Genomic DNA, 18,128 nt, shown 5'->3' with positions numbered 1-18,128 from the left:
TTTGGGGTCTGCATAACTCTTCTACCTACTGAAAGCTTTTTTCAATCGTTCCCTGATTAAAGGAACTATCTCTGAAGTGTACTGTACTAGGTCTACATCATGTACCTTTGCTTCTCCCATCTTCATCCAACACAGAGGAGATGTCACGACCCAACCTATGGGCCGGACCGGCACTAGGACCTGGGCCAGCCTAAAGCCCCCGAGGCCCGTAGTAAGCCTTAACTATTCATTAACCCAACTCTAAGGCCCATTTGGGCCCAATATCAAGAAAACAAACGGATGAGTCGCCATAAAATGGACTTTCCAACGGGGAGTTTTCGACTCACCCGACCTGTAAACACAATAAACAATCCATTGGGGAGCTCAGCTCACCCTCCACATACTCATCAACATAATAATAAATGGGAGCTCAGCTCCCTCATCCAATCCATCAAACATGCATAGCATATTAAGTTTACAGGTCCCAAAATAATAATTTAGTTTACAGACCCAAATCAAATAAACATTTCTAACACATGCGGAAATTCTAAGATTTAACCAGTTTATACAAACATTAGTAATCGACCTGCGAGGGAGAAAGCAGGTTAGCCTCAAAAATATCCTCCTGTGGCCTGTAAAAATTTTTGAACAGGAGTGAGCGTTCGACTCAGAGAGTAAAATATCAATTTTAACCATAATCTCTATAACTATCTAGAACTAATGCACCCTGTAGAGTGAAATGCAACATCAACAACATTTTCACATCATAACATCAAAAAGGTAATTTGGAGCACTCACACACCCTGTAGTATCAATCATAACATATGGGAGCTGATCCCCTATCTGACTCTCTTAAATCCAACTTTGGTGCCGAATTACTCAAGCTCGGACTTCCACTTAATAACCAAATCGAGGTCCCATGAATTACTCAAGCCGTGACTACCCTCAAAGGATCGGGTCCCAGAATTACTCAAGCCGTGGATCGCCTGGTCCTATCCATAGTCCACACCACATCACACGCACGCCAACGCACGCTGCTGCTCCAAATTACCACAACAACAACCATGGCACATCAGCGATTATGAATGCAACATAAATCGTGCCTAGAGTTTAACTACATAAATATATGCATATAAGTGATGCATGGGCATGCTGAACATATAATAATATCGAAATTACAATTAAAATTAATATTCTACTCACAGACTTGACGATGGTCACTGAGGCGGCTGGGCGGAGGAAGAAGGCTGTCCCGGCTCACCTGACAATTTTTATTACAATCATTTAATAAATTTGACTCAATACAAACAAAGAAAAAGACCAATACGTCCTAAGTCGTGCCGAAAATCCGGCAGAGTCTCCCCTATACCTAGGACCTACCCAACCTGCAAAATGGCTCAAAACACACTTTTATATTCACAATCCATATATCCACAGTTCAATCATATCACACAGCCCCTCCTGGGCCCATCAAATCAATCATCCATCACAATACGCAAAATTTCAATTTAGTCCTTATTATTGATCATTTTTTGCAAAAACTGCCCAAACAAGCTCTAAAAATTATAAAACTTTGCTCCGCGGTCCTTAGCAATATTACTAAGCTATTACAAAAAGAATCGTAATTTTCTAAGCTACCACGAATATTTTATGGATTTTTAATCCTATTTAAGCACTAGAAAATTACGTAAAAACTAGGTTCGGGTTTACCTTTGCCGATTCCGACTTCGGGGACGCGCTCGGGACGTCTGACAATGGGGGGCTAGCCAAAACCTCGGCCCAATTCGGAGACTTTTTCGGTCACAGTGCATGCGGCGAAATTTGAACCAGGTCAGCGTCGAATTTCCGCGAATCGAGGATACCTACACGAAGCCCATAACACGGGGGTTAGCACATAAATTTTTCAGAATTTTCTAAGCTCATTTAATGCTCGAAATTACACTGCGAAGTTCCGTGGGACCCACCGAAAAACGGTGTCGGAAAAATTCGAAATTTATGTCGTTGCGAAGCTCTCGACGAATGGAGCGTGCTGGTGGCCTCGGTTTCCTCGTGGGATTCACGGTGTTCGAGAAATCTAGCCCAAAAGTCGAAATGGGCTAAAATCTTCCCGAGCAAAAATCGGACAAACCGCTCGATGGATTTCTGCGTTCTTTGTTTATATGGAAAGCTCTCTTCTAGTAGATGATTTTAGACACAAGACCGGTCCAATCGGTGGCGGATCGGTCGGTTGGCGGAGCTGGAGCGGCAGCGCGGGGAGGAGGAGAGAGAAAAGAAAGAGAAAAGAGATGGACGACGCTAGGGGGATAAGAAAAAGGAAAGGGAGCCGGTTCGATTCGACCGGTCCGATCCGGTCCGGTTCGATTCGAAATACAAAATTTTGAATTTTTACTCTGCCTCGGGACCGAAAACGAGGTCCAAAAATTCCGAAAAAATTCCGTAAAACTCAGAAAAATACTTAGACTCCAAATATATTTTTAGTTTTGCCACGTGGTCTTTAAATTAATTTTTAAAAATCATCAAAGTTTATATTTTCGGAAAATCGAACCCGATTTTTAAAATCCGAAAAATCTCAAAAAATTTCCTAAAATTTAAATAAAATTAAAATATCAAAAATACTCATAAATAATCATATTTGGGGTGTTACATTCTTCCCCCCTTACAGAAAATTCGTCCTCGAATTTTTACACAAGGCAGAATAAAACACATGATTATGCATTGAACAAGTAAGGGTACTTGCTACGCATGTCCCGCTCTGACTCCCAGGTGCACTCTTCCACTGACTGACTCCTCCACAAAACCTTAACCATAGGGATCTGTTTGGATCTCAGCTGTCTCACTTGGTAGTCCACTATGGCTCTGTTTGCTCCTCAAATGTCAAGTTCTCTTTTAGCTCTATCACATCCATTTGCGATACATGAGAAGGATCGGGAATGTATTTCTGAGCATGGAGATGTGAAACACGGGATGAGCGTGAGAAAGGTTGGGTGGTAGCTCCAGCGGTGAGCAAGCTGCTCGGCTCTATCGGTAACCTCAAAAGGTCCGATATACCGAGGTGCCAACTTGCCCTTCTTTCCAAATCTCATGACTCCTTCATTGGAGAAACCTTCAGAATACATAGTCGCCTTGCAAACTCCACATCCCTCCGTTTGGGGTGCATAACTCTTACGCCTCTGAAAGTTGTCCTCGATCGTTCCACGATTAAAGGAACTACCTCAAGTGTCTTGCACTAGGTCTACATCATGCACTTTCGCTTCCCCATTTCTGTCCAACACGGAGGAGACCTACACTTTCTTCCATATAATGCCTCATAGGGTGCCAACCCTATCTTTGGAGTGATAAGCGTTGTTGTAGGCAAACTCCACGAGCTATTTGCTCATCCCATCGACCTCCAAAATCCAAGACACTCATGCGAAGCATGTCTTCGATGTTTGGATCGTCCTTTCAATTTGTCCGTCTGTCACGAGGGTGGAAGGTCATCTTGAAGTTCAACTGTGTGCCAAGTGCCTCCTGCAACTTTCTCCAAAACCAAGAAGTGAACTGGGGCCCTCTGTCAGATATTATAGAAGCAGGAATTCCATACAATCTGACTATTTCTCGAATGTAGAGGGCATCTTGTGCCCGCAGTCGTAGTCTTCTGGTAAGAAGTGAGCTTTGGTCAAGCGGTCTACAATTACCCATATCGAGTCATATCCTCGCGTGGTACGAGGCAACCAGTCACAAAATCCATAGTAATCATTTCCCACTTCCATTACAGGATAGGAGCTCTTGCAGCTTCACGGCGGTCTACAGTGTTCAAACTTCACCTTCGACAAGTCAAGCACTTGGACACAAAGTCTGCTATGTCTCTCTTCATGCCATTCCACGGTAGCTATCTTTCACATCATGGTACATCTTGGTGGAACTTGGGTGAATCTTGTCTGATGTGTAGTGTGCCTCTTGCATGATTTCATTTCTGAGATTGTCCACATCGGGCACACATATCCTAGAACCTTGCACTAGGGCGCCATCATTGGCAAATCCAAACTCACCACCTTCACCTTGCTGTACTCTTTCTATGATCTTCATCAATTGTTGGTCTCTTGTTCTGGGAAACTCTAACTCTGTCCCTCAAGTCGGCCTCCTTGAAAAGTGAGCCAACAATACCCCTCATCCGAAAGATCTAGGATTAGACCTTGAACCATCAACACATGTACTTCTAGAATCAATGGTCTTTTCTCTGCTGAAATGTGCGCCAAACTGCCAGAAGATTTTCTGCTCAAGGCATCTGCCACAACATTGGCCTTCCCAGGGTGGTACTGGATGGTGCAATCATAGTCTTTCAGAAGCTCCATCCATCTCCTCTGTCTCAAGTTTAAATCCCTCTGTTGGAAGATGTACTTTAAACTCTTGTGGTCGGTGTATATCTCGCACACTTCACCGTACAGGTAGTGTCTCCAGATTTTAAGTGCAAAGACTACAGCCGCCATTTCCAAATCATGGGTGGGGTAGTTCTGCTCATGCCTCTTCAGCTGCCTTGAAGCATAAGCCACTACCTTTCCATTCTGCATCAAAACACACCCTAGGCCAACTCTGGAGGCGTCACAGTACACGGCGTATCCTTCACCACTCACAGGTAGTGTCAACACAGGGGCAGTGGTTAGACACTCCTTGAGCTTCTGGAAACTCACCTCACAGTCATCTGTCCAAATGAATGGAACATTCTTCCTGGTCAACTTAGTTAGGGGAGCCGCTATCCTGGAGAAATCTTGCACAAAACGCCTGTAGTAGCCAGCTAAACCCAGAAAACTTCGCACCTCAGTGACTGTTGTAGGCCTAAGCCAATCAGTTACAGCTTCAATTTTCTTGGGATCCACTTGAATACCGTCACTTGAAACCACGTGTCCCAAGAATGAGATGCTTTCTAGCCAAAATTCACATTTCGAAAATTTGGCGTATAGCTGGTGCTCCCTCAAAGTCTGCAACACCATCCTCAAGTGCCACACGTGTTCTTCCTCGGTCCGAGAGTATACCAGAATGTCATCTATGAATACGATGACAAAACGGTCCAAAAATGGCTTGAACACCCTGTTCATCAAGTCTATGAAGGCTGCTGGTGCATTAGTGAGTCCAAAAGACATCACCAAGAACTCATAATGACCATATCTTGTCCTGAAAGCCGTTTTGGACACGTCCTCATTCCTGATTCTCAACTGATGGTAGCGTGATCGTAAGTCTATCTTGGAAAAGAATCTAGCCCCTTGGAGCTGATCAAACAGGTCATCGATCCGAGGAAGTGGATACTTGTTCTTCACAGTCACCTTGTTCAGCTGTCTATAGTCAATACACAACCTCAATGACCCATCCTTCTTTCTCACGAATAGAACAGGAGCACCCCAGGGTGAAGTGCTCGGACGTATGAAACCCTTGTCCAAGAGCTCCTGTAGTTGCTCCTTCAGCTCTTTCAATTCTGCTGGTGCCATCCTGTAAGGTGGCATCGATATGGGGTTTGTACCCGGAATAACATCAATGCAGAACTCTATTCCCCTTTCTGGTGGCAACCCTGGAAGCTCCTCTGGGAAGACATCCATAAATTCTCTGACAACAGGAACATTTTCCATAATGACACCTTCTGCAGATGTATCTCTCACCAATGCCAAATACCCTTGGCATCCACGCCTCAACATTTTTCTGGCACTAATTGCTGACACCAAATTATATGGAGCCACGCTCCTGTCACCATCAAAGCTAAACTCTTCCACACCAGGTATGTGAAAGTATACCTTTTTGTTCCTATGATCTAAGGTGGCATAATGAGTTGCCAACGGTCCATCCCGAGATTACATGAAATCCATTCTTGGTAGAGGAACCATGTCTGCTGGGTGGATCTTTCCATCCACTACCACTTTGGGCTGCAGAATACCATGTCTACTTCTATGTTGTCACTAAGTGGGGTAGCTGCTTGACAAAGGGCACTCTAAAGTTGTAGGGTTTCTACCCAACCTCATGGCAAACACAGGGAGACAAATGAGTGCGTAGCACCGGATCTATCAAAACACGAGCCTCATAAGAAGACAGGAAGAATACACGCCTAATTGCATTGGAAGCTTCGAGCATCTGGTGAGTCAGGTGAAATCCCGAGCTTGACCCCTACCCTGAGTGGCAGAACCTTGATACTGACTTCTACCTCCTGATCTGCCTCCAAATCCACGTCCCCCTTGTCCTCGGCCCTGTTGGCCACTGAACTGACTGCCTGCCATGTTGGAAGCACCCGGATACAATTGTCGAGGAACATTTGCAATAGAACCCTGTGACCCCATCGTGGCTCGTGAACATGGGGCATTCTCTAGCAAAGTGACCCGGTTGGCCACACAAGCATACTCTGATCCCATCAAACAAGGTCTGAATGTCCTCTTCCACACTGTGCACAAGGTGCCAAGGAGGATCTGAACTGGACCGAACTCACTACCCCAAGCTGTTACCACTTCTTTGGATCCGTACCACAGTGCGAATCCTCGTGGTCGATTATGCGAAACCACTTCTCTTGCTCCTACCCTTTCCTCTGTAATTACCACGCCACCAGCATCAGGAGTACCCATGGAAGGGACACCGAGGAACCCTGCTCTGTTTTTCTTTGCTCTTCCATTGTTATCCACGGATAGCTAATCTCAATCATGCGGCTCGATCAACCACCACATCAAAAGCGATCCGACATCATGGCAGGTTCGCATACCTCTGTCAAGCCCCTTTAGGAATCTTTTCACCTTCATAGTCTCTGTAGATCTGCTTTGTAGGGGCATATCTGCTCAATTCGAAGTGCAGTAGCATATTCATCTACAGACCTGCCATGTTGTCTTAAGGCCGCAAAGGCCCACTGCTTCTGATCTCTGAAGCTTTCTGGCACAAACCGATTGATAAAAAGTTCCACAAACTGAGCCCATGTCAAACCCTCCATCCGGGGTAACACGTAGTCATTCATCCATTGCCTAGGCATGGGCCCCATGACGTGCTGCATACATTCTATCAATCTTCTATCAGTCAACTGTAATTCTGTTCCTGCCTGTCTGCAGGAATCCAAAAACCGATATGCATCGTCTGACACATCATAGGTACCAGGCACCAACTTCTTAAAATTTATGATCTATTTGTAAGGTTCCCCTCTTGGTGCGGTGGACTGCTGCTGCTGTGGAGGGTGGACCATATACTGCGCCATCATGTCGATGGTTCTCTGCAACCCAGCTAGAGTAGGCGCCATGGGGTCCATGGGACCTGTGCCATGAAAGCTGTTCTTGAGCGTGGGTAGTGCTCTTCTACTTGAGCGACTCTAGGCCTCCTACCCGCCTCCTCGGGGCGGGCGCCTCATCTGTCTTGACACCTCGTCAGGCACATGCAGTTACAGTGCGATGGCGGCTCTCCCGCTTCTACTCATTTTCTGAAATTCAGACAGATTAGCCCACAAAAATTCAAAGCGCTCATTACGGCTCTATAGACTCATATTTATACATAATATAAGGAGCGAAACTAGAAGCAAAGACGACAATGCAAGACGTCTGTGGACCCTATTTTTCGCATGTGACTCCTATTAGACTCTTCCGATATTTTAGACAAACATTCCCTAAGAATCGGAGCCTAAGCTCGATACCACATCTGTCACGACCCAACCTATGGTAGGGGCCAGACTAGGACACAGGCGACCTAAAGCCCCGAGGCGTAGTAAGCCTTAACTATTCATTAACCCAACTCTAAGGCCCATTTGTGCCCAATATCAAGTAAACATACGGTCAGTGTCCGGTCATATAATGGACTTTACAACGTGGAGTTTTCGACTATCCCGACGTGTAAACACAATAAACAATCCTTTGGTGAGCTCAGCTCACCCTCCACATACTCATCAACATAATAATAACTGGGAGCTCAGCTCCCTCATCCAATCCCTCATACATGCATAGCATATTAAGTTGACAGGTCCCTAAATAATAATTTAGTTTACAGACCCAAATCAAATAAATATTTCTAACACATGCGGAAATTCTAAGATTTAACGGTTTATACAAACATTAGTAATCGACTGCGAGGAGAAAGCGAGTTAACCTCAAAAATATCCTCCTGTGGCTCTGTAAAAATTTTTGAGCAGAGTGAGCGTTCGACTCGGAGAGTAAAATATCAATTTTAACCATAATCTCTATAACTATCTAGAACTAATGCACCTGTAGAGTGAAATGCAACATCAACAACATTTTCACATCATAGCATCAAAAGGTAATTTGGAGCACTCACACACCTGTAGTATCAATCATAACATATGGGGTGATCCTATCTGACTCTCTTAAATCCAACTTTGGTGCCTGAATTACTCAAGCTCGGACTTCCACTTAATAACCAAATCGAGGTCCTAGCGAATTACTCAAGCCATGACTACCCCTCGAAGGATCGGGTCCCAATTACTCAGCGTGGCGCCTGGTCCTATCCATAGTCCACACCACATCACACGCGCCAACGCACGCGCTGCTTGCTCCAAATTACCACAACAACAACCATGGCACATCAATTATGAATGCAACATAAATCGTGCCTAGAGTTTAACTACATAAATATATGCATATAAGTGATGCATGGGCATGCTGAACATATAATAATATCGAAATTACAATTAAAATTAATATTCTACTCACAGACTTGACGATGGTCACCGAGTAGTGGCGGAGGAAGAAAGGCATCGCTCACTGACAATTTTTATTACAATCATTTAATAAGTTTGACTCAATACAAACAAAGAAAAAGACCAATACGTCCTAAGTCGTGCCGAAAATCCCAGAAGTCTCCCTATACCTAGGACCTACCCAACTCGCAAAATGGCTCAAAACACACTTTTATATTCACAATCCATATATCCACAGTTCAATCATATCACACAGCCCCTCCTGGGCCCATCAAATCAATCATCCATCACAATACGCAAAATTTCAATTTAGTCCTTATTATTGATCATTTTTTGCAAAAGCGCCAAACAAGCTCTAAAAATTATAAAACTTTGCCCCGCGGTCCTTAGCAATATTACTAAGCTATTGCAAAAAGAATCGTAATTTTCTAATCTACCACGAATATTTTATGGATTTTTAATCCTATTTAAGCACTAGAAAATTACGTAAAAACTAGGTTGGGTTTACCTTTGCGATTCCGACTTGAGGGACGCTCGGACGTCGACAATGGGGGCTAGCCAAAACCTCGGCCCAATTCGGAGACTTTTCGGTCCGCAGTGCATTCGGCGAAATTTGCAAACCCGGTCAACTGTCGAATTTCCGCGAATCGAGGATACCTACGAAGCCCATAACACGGGGTTAGCACATAAATTTTCAGAATTTTCTAAGCTCATTTAATGCTCGAAATTACACCTGCGGTTCGTGGGACCCAGAAAAAGCGGTGTCGGAAAAATTCAAAATTTATGTCGTTGCGAAGCTCTCGGCGAATGGAGCGTCTTTGGTGGCCTCGGTTTCCTCGTGGGATTCACGCTTTGAGAAATCTAGCCCAAAAGCCGAAATGGGCTAAAATCTTCCCGAGCAAAAATCGGACAAACCGCTCGATGGATTTCGGCGTTCTTGGTGTTTATGGAAAGCTCTCGCCGAGTAGATGATTTTAAACACAAGACCCAGTCCAATCGGTGGCCGGATCGGCCGGTTGGCGGAGAAGCGGCAGCGCAGGGAGGAGGAGAGAGAAAAGAAAGAGAAAAGAGAGGGACGACGCGGGAGAAGAAAAAGGAAAGGGAGCCGGTTCGATTCGACCGGTCCGATCCGGTCCGATTCGGTCGGTTCGATTCGAAATAAAAATTTTGAATTTTTACTGCGCCTCGGGGAAACGAGGTCCAAAATTCGAAAAAATTAGTAAAACTCAGAAAAATACGTAGACTCCAAATATATTTTTAGTTTTGCCACGTGGTCTTTAAATTAATTTTTAAAAATCATCAAAGTTTATATTTTCGAAAAATCGAACCCGATTTTTAAAATCCGAAAAATCTCAAAAAAATTCCTAAAATTTAAATAAAATTAAAATATCAAAAATACTCATAAATAATAAAATTTGGGGTGTTACAGGAGACCTGCACTTTCTTCCATATAGTGTCTCATAGGGTGCCATCCCTATGTTGGAATGATAACTGTTGTTGTAGGCAAACTCCACCAAAGGTAGCTGATCATCCCATTGACCTCTAAAATCCAAAACACACATGCGGAGCATGTCTTCCAATGTTTGGATTATCCTTTCGGACTGTCCATCTGTCTAAGGGTGGAAAGCGGTACTAAAGTTCAACTGCGTGCCAAGTGCCTCCTGCAACTTTCTTCAAAATCAAGAAGTGAACTGGGGCCCTCTGTCAAATATTATAGAAGTAGGAACTCCATATAATCTGATGATTTCTCGAATATAGAGTCGGGCATACTGTGCAACAGAATATGTGATCTTCACAAGTAAGAAATGAGCTGATTTAGTTAGGCGGTCTACAATTACCCATATCGAATTATATCCTCACGTGGTACGAGGCAACCCAGTAACAAAATCCATAGTAATCATCTCCCACTTCCATTCTGGGATAGAGAGCTCTTGCAGCTTCCCTGATGGCCTCTAGTGTTCAAACTTCACCTTCTGACAAGTCAAGCACTTGGATATGAAGTCTGCTATGTCTCTCTTCATGTCATTTCACCAATAGCTATCTTTCACATCATGGTACATCTTAGTAGAGCCTGGGTGGACATTGTATAGTGTATAGTGTGCCTCTCGCATGATTTCATTTCTGAGATTGTCCACGTTGGGCACACATATCCTGGAACCTTGCATAAGAGCGCTATCATTGGCAAATCCAAACTCACCACCTTCACCCTACTGTACTCTTTCTATGATCTTCATCAATTGTTGTTCTCTGTGCTGGGAAACTCTAACTCTGTCTCGCAGGTCTGGTCTCATTGAAAAATGAGCCAACAATACCCCCTCATCTGAAAGATTTAAGATCAGACCTTGATCCATCAACTCATGTACTTCCTAAATCAACGGTCTCTTCTCCGCTGATATGTGCACCAAGCTGCCAGAAGATTTTCTGCTCAAAGCATCTGCTACTACATTGGCCTTCCTAGGATGGTACTAGATGGTACAGTCATAGTCCTTCAGAAGCTCCATCCATCTCCTTTGTCTCAAATTTAAATCCCTCTGTTAGAAGATGTACTTCAAACTCTTGTGGTCGGTATATATCTCGCACACTTCACCTTACAGGTAATGTCTCTAGATCTTTAGTGCAAAGACTGCAGCTGCCATTTCCAAATCATGGGTGGGATAGTTCTGTTCATGCCTCTTTAGCTATCTTGAAGCATAAGCCACTACTTTTCCATTCTGCATCAAAACACACCCTAAGCCAACTCTGGAGGCGTCACAGTACACGGTATATCCTTCACCACTCGTCAGTAGTGTCAACACAGGGGCGGTGGTTAGACACTCCTTAAGCTTCTGGAAACTCTCCTCACAGTCATCTGTCCAAATGAATAGAACATTCTTCCGAGTTAACTTAGTTAGGGGAGTTGCTATCCTGGAAAAATCCTGCACAAAACACCTATAGTAGCTAGCTAGGCCCAGAAAACTTTGCACTTCAGTGACTGTTGTAGGCCTAAGCCAATCAGTTACAGCCTCAATTTTCTTGGGATCCACTTGAATGCCTTCACTATAAACCACGTGTCCCAAGAATGAGATGCTTTCTAGCTAAAATTCACATTTTGAAAATTTGGCATATAGCTGGTGCTCCCTCAAAGTCTACAACACCATCCTCAAGTGCCACACGTGTTCTTCCTCGGTCCGAGAGTATACCAAAATGTCATTTATGAATACGATGACAAAATGGTCCAGGAATGGCCTGAACACTCTGTTCATTAAGTCCATGAAGGCTGCAGGTGCATTAGTGAGTCCAAAAGACATCACCAAGAACTCATAATGACCATATCTTGTCCTGAATGCTGTTTTGGACACATCTTCATTCCTAATTCTCAACTGATGGTAGTCTGATCGCAGGTCTATCTTGGAAAAGAATCTAGCCCCTTGAAGCTGATCAAACAGATCAACAATCCGAGAAAGTGGATACTTGTTCTTCACAGTCACCTTGTTCAGCTGTCTATAGTCAATGCACAACCTCAATAACCCATCTTTCTTTCTCACAAATAGAACAGGGAGCACCCCAGAGTGAAGTGCTTGGACTTATGAAACCCTTGTCCAAAAGCTCCTGTAGTTGCTCCTTTAGCTCTTTCAATTTTGCTGGTGTCATCCTGTAAGGCGGCATTGATATGGGGTTTGTACCCGGTACAACATCAATGCAGAACTCTATTTCCCTTCCTGGTGGCAACCCTGGAAGCTCCTCAGGGAAGACATCCATGAATTCTCTGACAACAGGAACATTTTTCATGTTGACACCTTCTACAGATGTATCTCTCACCAATGCCAAATACCCTTGACATCCACGCCTCAACATTTTTCTAGCACTAATTGCTGACACCAAATTATATGGAGCCACGCTCCTGTCACTATCAAAGCTAAACTCTTCCACACTAGATATGTAGAAATATACCTTTTTGTTCCTGCAGTCTAAAGTGGCATAATGAGTTGCCAACCAATCCATTCCCAATATTACATTGAAATCCATTACTGGTAGAGGAACCAAGTCTGCTGGGAGGATCTTTCCATCCACTACTACTGGGCTACCCAGAAAAATCATATCTACATCTATGTTGTCACTAAGCGGGGTAGCTACAGACAAAGGGCATTCTAAAGTTGTAGGGTTCCTACCCAATCTCATGGCAAACACTAGGGAGACAAATGAGTGCGTAGCACCCGGATCTATTAAAACACGAGTCTCATAGGAATAGACTAGAAGAATACCTGCCACAACTGCATTGGAAGCCCGACCATCCTGGTGGGTCAGGGTGAAAACCTGAGCTTGACCCCTACCTTGGGTGGCAGAACCCTGATACTGACTTCTACCTCCTGATCTGCTTCTAAATCCACGTCCTCCTTTTCCTCGGCTCTGTTGGCCACTGAACTGACTGCCTGCCATACTGGAAGCACCAGGATACAACTGACGAGGGACATTTGCAACAGAACCCTGTGACCCCATCTGTGGCTCATTGAACACGGGGCATTCCCTAGCAAAGTGACCTGGTTGGCCACACCTGAAACATGCTCCTGAACCCATCAGACAAGGTCTTGAATGTCCTCTTCCAAGGGAGGATCCTGAACCAGACCCAGAACTATTGTACCCCGAACTGTGACCACTGCTGGATCCGTACCCAGGTCTGAATCCTTGAGATTTGTGTCTAAAATCACTCCTCTTGTTCCTACTTCTTCCTCTGCAATTACTCTGGCCTCCGCTATCCGAAGCACCCATATGAGGAACACCTGAAGAACCTTTTGCTCTATTTTTCTTTGCTCTTCCACTGTCATCTCCAGTGTAGCTAATCTCAATCTGTTGGGCTCGATCAACTACCACATCAAAAGACTGATCAGACATCATGGCCAGGTTTGCATACCTCCTCTCAAGCCCCTTCAAGAACCTCTTTACCTTCATAGTTTTCTGTAGCAACTGTTGCAGGGGCATATCTGCTCAATTTCAAAAATTATGTAGCATATTCATCTACAGACCTGCCATTCTGTCTTAAGGCCTCAAAGGCCCACTGCTTTTGATCTCTGAAACTTTCTAGTATAAATCGATTGATAAACAGTTCCACATACTGGGCCCATGACAAACCTTCCCTCCGAGGTAATATGTAGTCATTCATCTATTGTCTAGGCATAGGCCCCATGACATGCTGCACTCACTCAATAAGTCTTCTGTCAGTCAACTGCAATTTCATCTCTGCCTGTCTACAGGAATCCAAAAACCAATAGGCATCATCTGACACATCATAAGTACCAGGCACCAATTTCTTGAAATTGATTATCTGTTTGTAATGTTCTCCTCTTGATGCGGTGGACTGCTGCTGTTGGGGAGGTTGGACCATATACTGTGCCATTATATCGATGGTTCTCTGCAAACCAGCTAGAGTAGCTACCATTGGGTCCATGGGATCCTGTGCCATAAAAGACTGATCCTAAACTGGTGGCAGCTGCTCTTCTACTTGAGCAGCTCTAGGCCTCCTACCCCACCTCCTTGGGACAGGCGCCTCATCCTGTGCCGACACCTCGTTAGGCACATCTGGTTCTGGTGCAGTGGCAGCTCTCCCGCTTCTATGCATTTTCCTGAAATTCAATAGCATTAGCCCACAAAATTTCAAAACTGCATATTACACAGCTCTATAGACTCATAGTTATACACAATATATGAAGCAGAAACTAGAAGCAAATATGATAATGCAAGACGAATGTGGACCCTATATTCCGCATGTGACTCCTATTAGACTCTTCCCAACACTTTAGACAATTTTTCTCTATGAATCTGGAGCCTAAGCTCTGATACCACAATTATCACCACCCAACCTATGGGCCGGACCGGCACTAGGACCTGGGCCAGCCTAAAGCCCCCAAGGTCTGCAGTAAGCCTAACTATTTCTCAACCCAAATCTAAGGCCAATTTGGGCCCTATTTCAAGAATTCAACCGGACAGAATCTGGCCATAAAATGGACCTTTCAACGGAGAGTTTTTGACTCACCCGACCTGTAAACACAATATATAACCAATTGGGGAGCTCAGCTCACCCTCCACATACTCAAATGTCATAAAAATAAATGGGAGCTCAGCTCCCTCATCCAGTTCAATATACATGCATATAATAAGTTTACAGGTCCATCATGGTAATTATATTACAGACCAAAATCAAATAAATATTTCTAACACATGCGGAAATTCTAGGAGTTAACAGAATTACACAAACATAAATAAACGACATGCGAAGAAGAAAAGCAGGTTAACCACAACAATAATCCTCCTGTAGCCTGGAAAAATAATGAACAGGAGTGAGCGTTCGACTCAGAGAGTAAAATATCAATTTTAACCATAATCTCTATAGCTATCTAAAGCTAATGCACCTTGTGAAGTAAAATGCAACATCGTCATAATTTTCATACAAATCACATCAAAAAGGCAATTTGGAGCACTCACACACCCGATAATGTCAAACAATACATATATGGGAGCTGATCCCTATCTGACCTTCTTAATCCAACTGTGCGACCAAAGAACTCAAGCAGTGTCTACCCTGAAGGACTGTGTCCAATGAAGATCTCAAGCCGTGTCTACCCGTCCTGTCCTTAGCCAACACCACACCACACGCACGCCAACTCACGCACACTGCTCCAAATTACCACAACAATATCCATGGCACTTTAACAGTTGTGAATGCAACATAAAAAGTGCCTAGAGTTTAACTACATAGATATATACGTATAAGTGATGCATGGGCATGCTTGAACATATAATAATATCGAAATTACAATTAAAATTAATATTTTACTCAGACTTAACCGAAGTCACTGTGGCGGTTGGGCAGAGGAGGAAGGCTGTCCTGGCTCACCTGACAATTTTATTATAATTATTTAATACAATTGACTCAATACAAACCAAGAAAAGATCAAATACGTCATAAGTCGTGCAGAAAATCCGGCAGAGTCTCCCCTAAACCTAGGACCTACCCAACCTGCAAAAAGGTTTAAAACACACTTCTATATCTACAAACCATATATCCACAACTCAATCACATCACACAGCCCCTCCTGCGCCCATCCAAACAGTCATCAATCACAATATGTAAAATTATAATTTAGTCCTCATAATTTAACCCTCTTGCAAAAACTACCTAAATGAGTTCTAAAAATTCTAAAACTTTGCCCCGCGGTCTTTAGCATCATTACTAAGCTAATTCAAAAGGAATTATAATTTTCTGAGCTACCACAAATATTTTATGATTTTTTAATCCAATTCAAGCATTAGAAAATTATGAAAAAGTAAGGTTCGGGTTTACCTATGCTGATTCTGACTCCTGGGACACGCTCTGGACGTCTAACAACGATGGCGTAGCCAAAATCTCGATCCAATTCTAAGACTTTTTCGATAGTCGATCTGTCTGGCCGGAATTTTACAGACCCGGGCAACCGTCGAATTTTCGCGAATTGAAGGTACCTACACGAAGCCCACAACACGGGGGTTAGCATATAATTTTTTACGAAAATTTCTAAGCTCATTTAATGCCCGGAAAAATACTACAAAGTTTCATGGGACCCACCGAAAAACGGTGTTGAAAAATTTTGAAATTTATATTGCCGCGAAGCTCTCGACGAGTGGAGCGCTTTGGTACTCTCGGTTTTCTCATGGAGTTCACGGTTTGCGAGAAATCTAGCCCAAAAATTGAAATGGGTTAAAATTTTCCAGACAAAAATTGGACAAACCACTCGATGGATTTTGGTATTCTTGGTGTCTATGGAAAGCTCTTGAGGTATAGATGGTATTTGACACAAGACCCGGCCTAATCGGTGGCTGGATCGGCCGAATTTCAGCCGGGAAGCCGAAACGACGTGCTGTTCGTCACGCCTATTTGCGCGTCGTTTTCGACCGCCTGGAAGACCGGCTAGCGGTGGGGGAAGGCTGGGGCAGAGCGCCGGCAAGGTGGGCAGGGCTGGGTAATGGCGGCGCGGCGTAGAGAGGAGGGAGGAGAGGGAAAACGGGAGAGAGAGGAAGAGGGACGGGACGTGCGGGAAAGGGAAAAAGAAGAAAAGAAAATGCTGATCCGATTCGACCGGTCCGATCCGATTTGGTTCAATTCGGCCAGTCCGATTCAGGATACAAAATTTTAAATTTTTACTCTGCCTTGTGGTCGAAAACGAGACCCAAAAATTTCGAAAATATTATAGAAAACTCAGAAAAATTCATAGAGTTCAAATATATTTTTAGTTTTGCCACGTAGTCTTTAAATAAATTTTTAAAAATCATCAAAGTTTCATATTTTCAGAAAATCGAACCTGATTTCTAAAATCCAAAAAATTTTAAATAATTTCCTAAAATTTAAATAAAATAAAATAAAATATTAATATTACTCGCAAAATAATAAATTTAAAAATTAGGGGTGTTACAAGGAGAGAGAAAAATGGATATTTTATTAATTTTTGTAGAGATATTCATTATAAAATATTTTTATTGTTATTAGGCATTTTGTTATAAAATAATTTAGAGCACATTAAATGTTTTATTTAGTATTATATTAGGATTTTCGTTGAAAAAATTATTTTTTTAATTATATTTGTTAGAGAGTATTAAAAAATAATTTATAATTAAATTTAATAGATTTTAATTATAAAAATATAAAAATAATAAAATAACTTTTATAAATAATTTTTTTAATAATATTTAAAATAATATTTTTATTTTAAAAAATAATTTTAAACCTCTAAATATAATGCCTCTAAATATAATGCCAAATAGATAAAAAAAATATTGATATAGAATTATTTTATTTTAAAATTAATAATTTTTAAAAATTTTTTATTACAAATGTCGTACCAATAATTTTAATGTTAGATATTTTGTCACGTAAATATTGATTTCAAAACCTCATATATTGAAATGAATTTAAAAAAATTGTAAAATCACATAATATTTGAGTTTATTTTTTCCTTTTAAAAAAGGATTTTTAGAATGTTTTAAAAATCTTTAAGAATTATTTATTTATAAAAAAAATTCATTAAAACTTATTTTTTATTTTTTATAAAGAAAGAAAATATGAAAAACAACTTTACAAGTAAATAATAGAGAATTTTTATAAAGAAAGAAAATATGAAAAACAAGTTTACAAGTAAATAATAGAGAATTATTTTCTAAAATTAAAATTAATAATTATTTATTTATTTCATAATTAAAAAAGTGCATCATTAATTTTCTAGAATTAAAAATTAAAAAAATATTCATATATTTCATAATTGAAAATACATTATTATAAAATATATCTAAATTTTATTTTACTTTTAAAATTTTTAATATGTGTTATTTATTTATTTTATAATAATAACATTAATTATTATTATTATAAATAAATATTTTAAATAATTATTCAGTCGTGATTATATATATTACAATAAAACTTTAATTATAAATGTTATTATTTTCATTTTAAAAGTAATTTAATCATAAATTTTATCTTAAAAAATAACTTAAAATTATTTTATAAATC

This window comes from Hevea brasiliensis, chromosome 2, assembly GCF_030052815.1.
Source record: "Hevea brasiliensis isolate MT/VB/25A 57/8 chromosome 2, ASM3005281v1, whole genome shotgun sequence".
Taxonomy (NCBI): Eukaryota; Viridiplantae; Streptophyta; class Magnoliopsida; order Malpighiales; family Euphorbiaceae; genus Hevea; species Hevea brasiliensis.
This window is presented reverse-complemented; position numbering follows the sequence as displayed.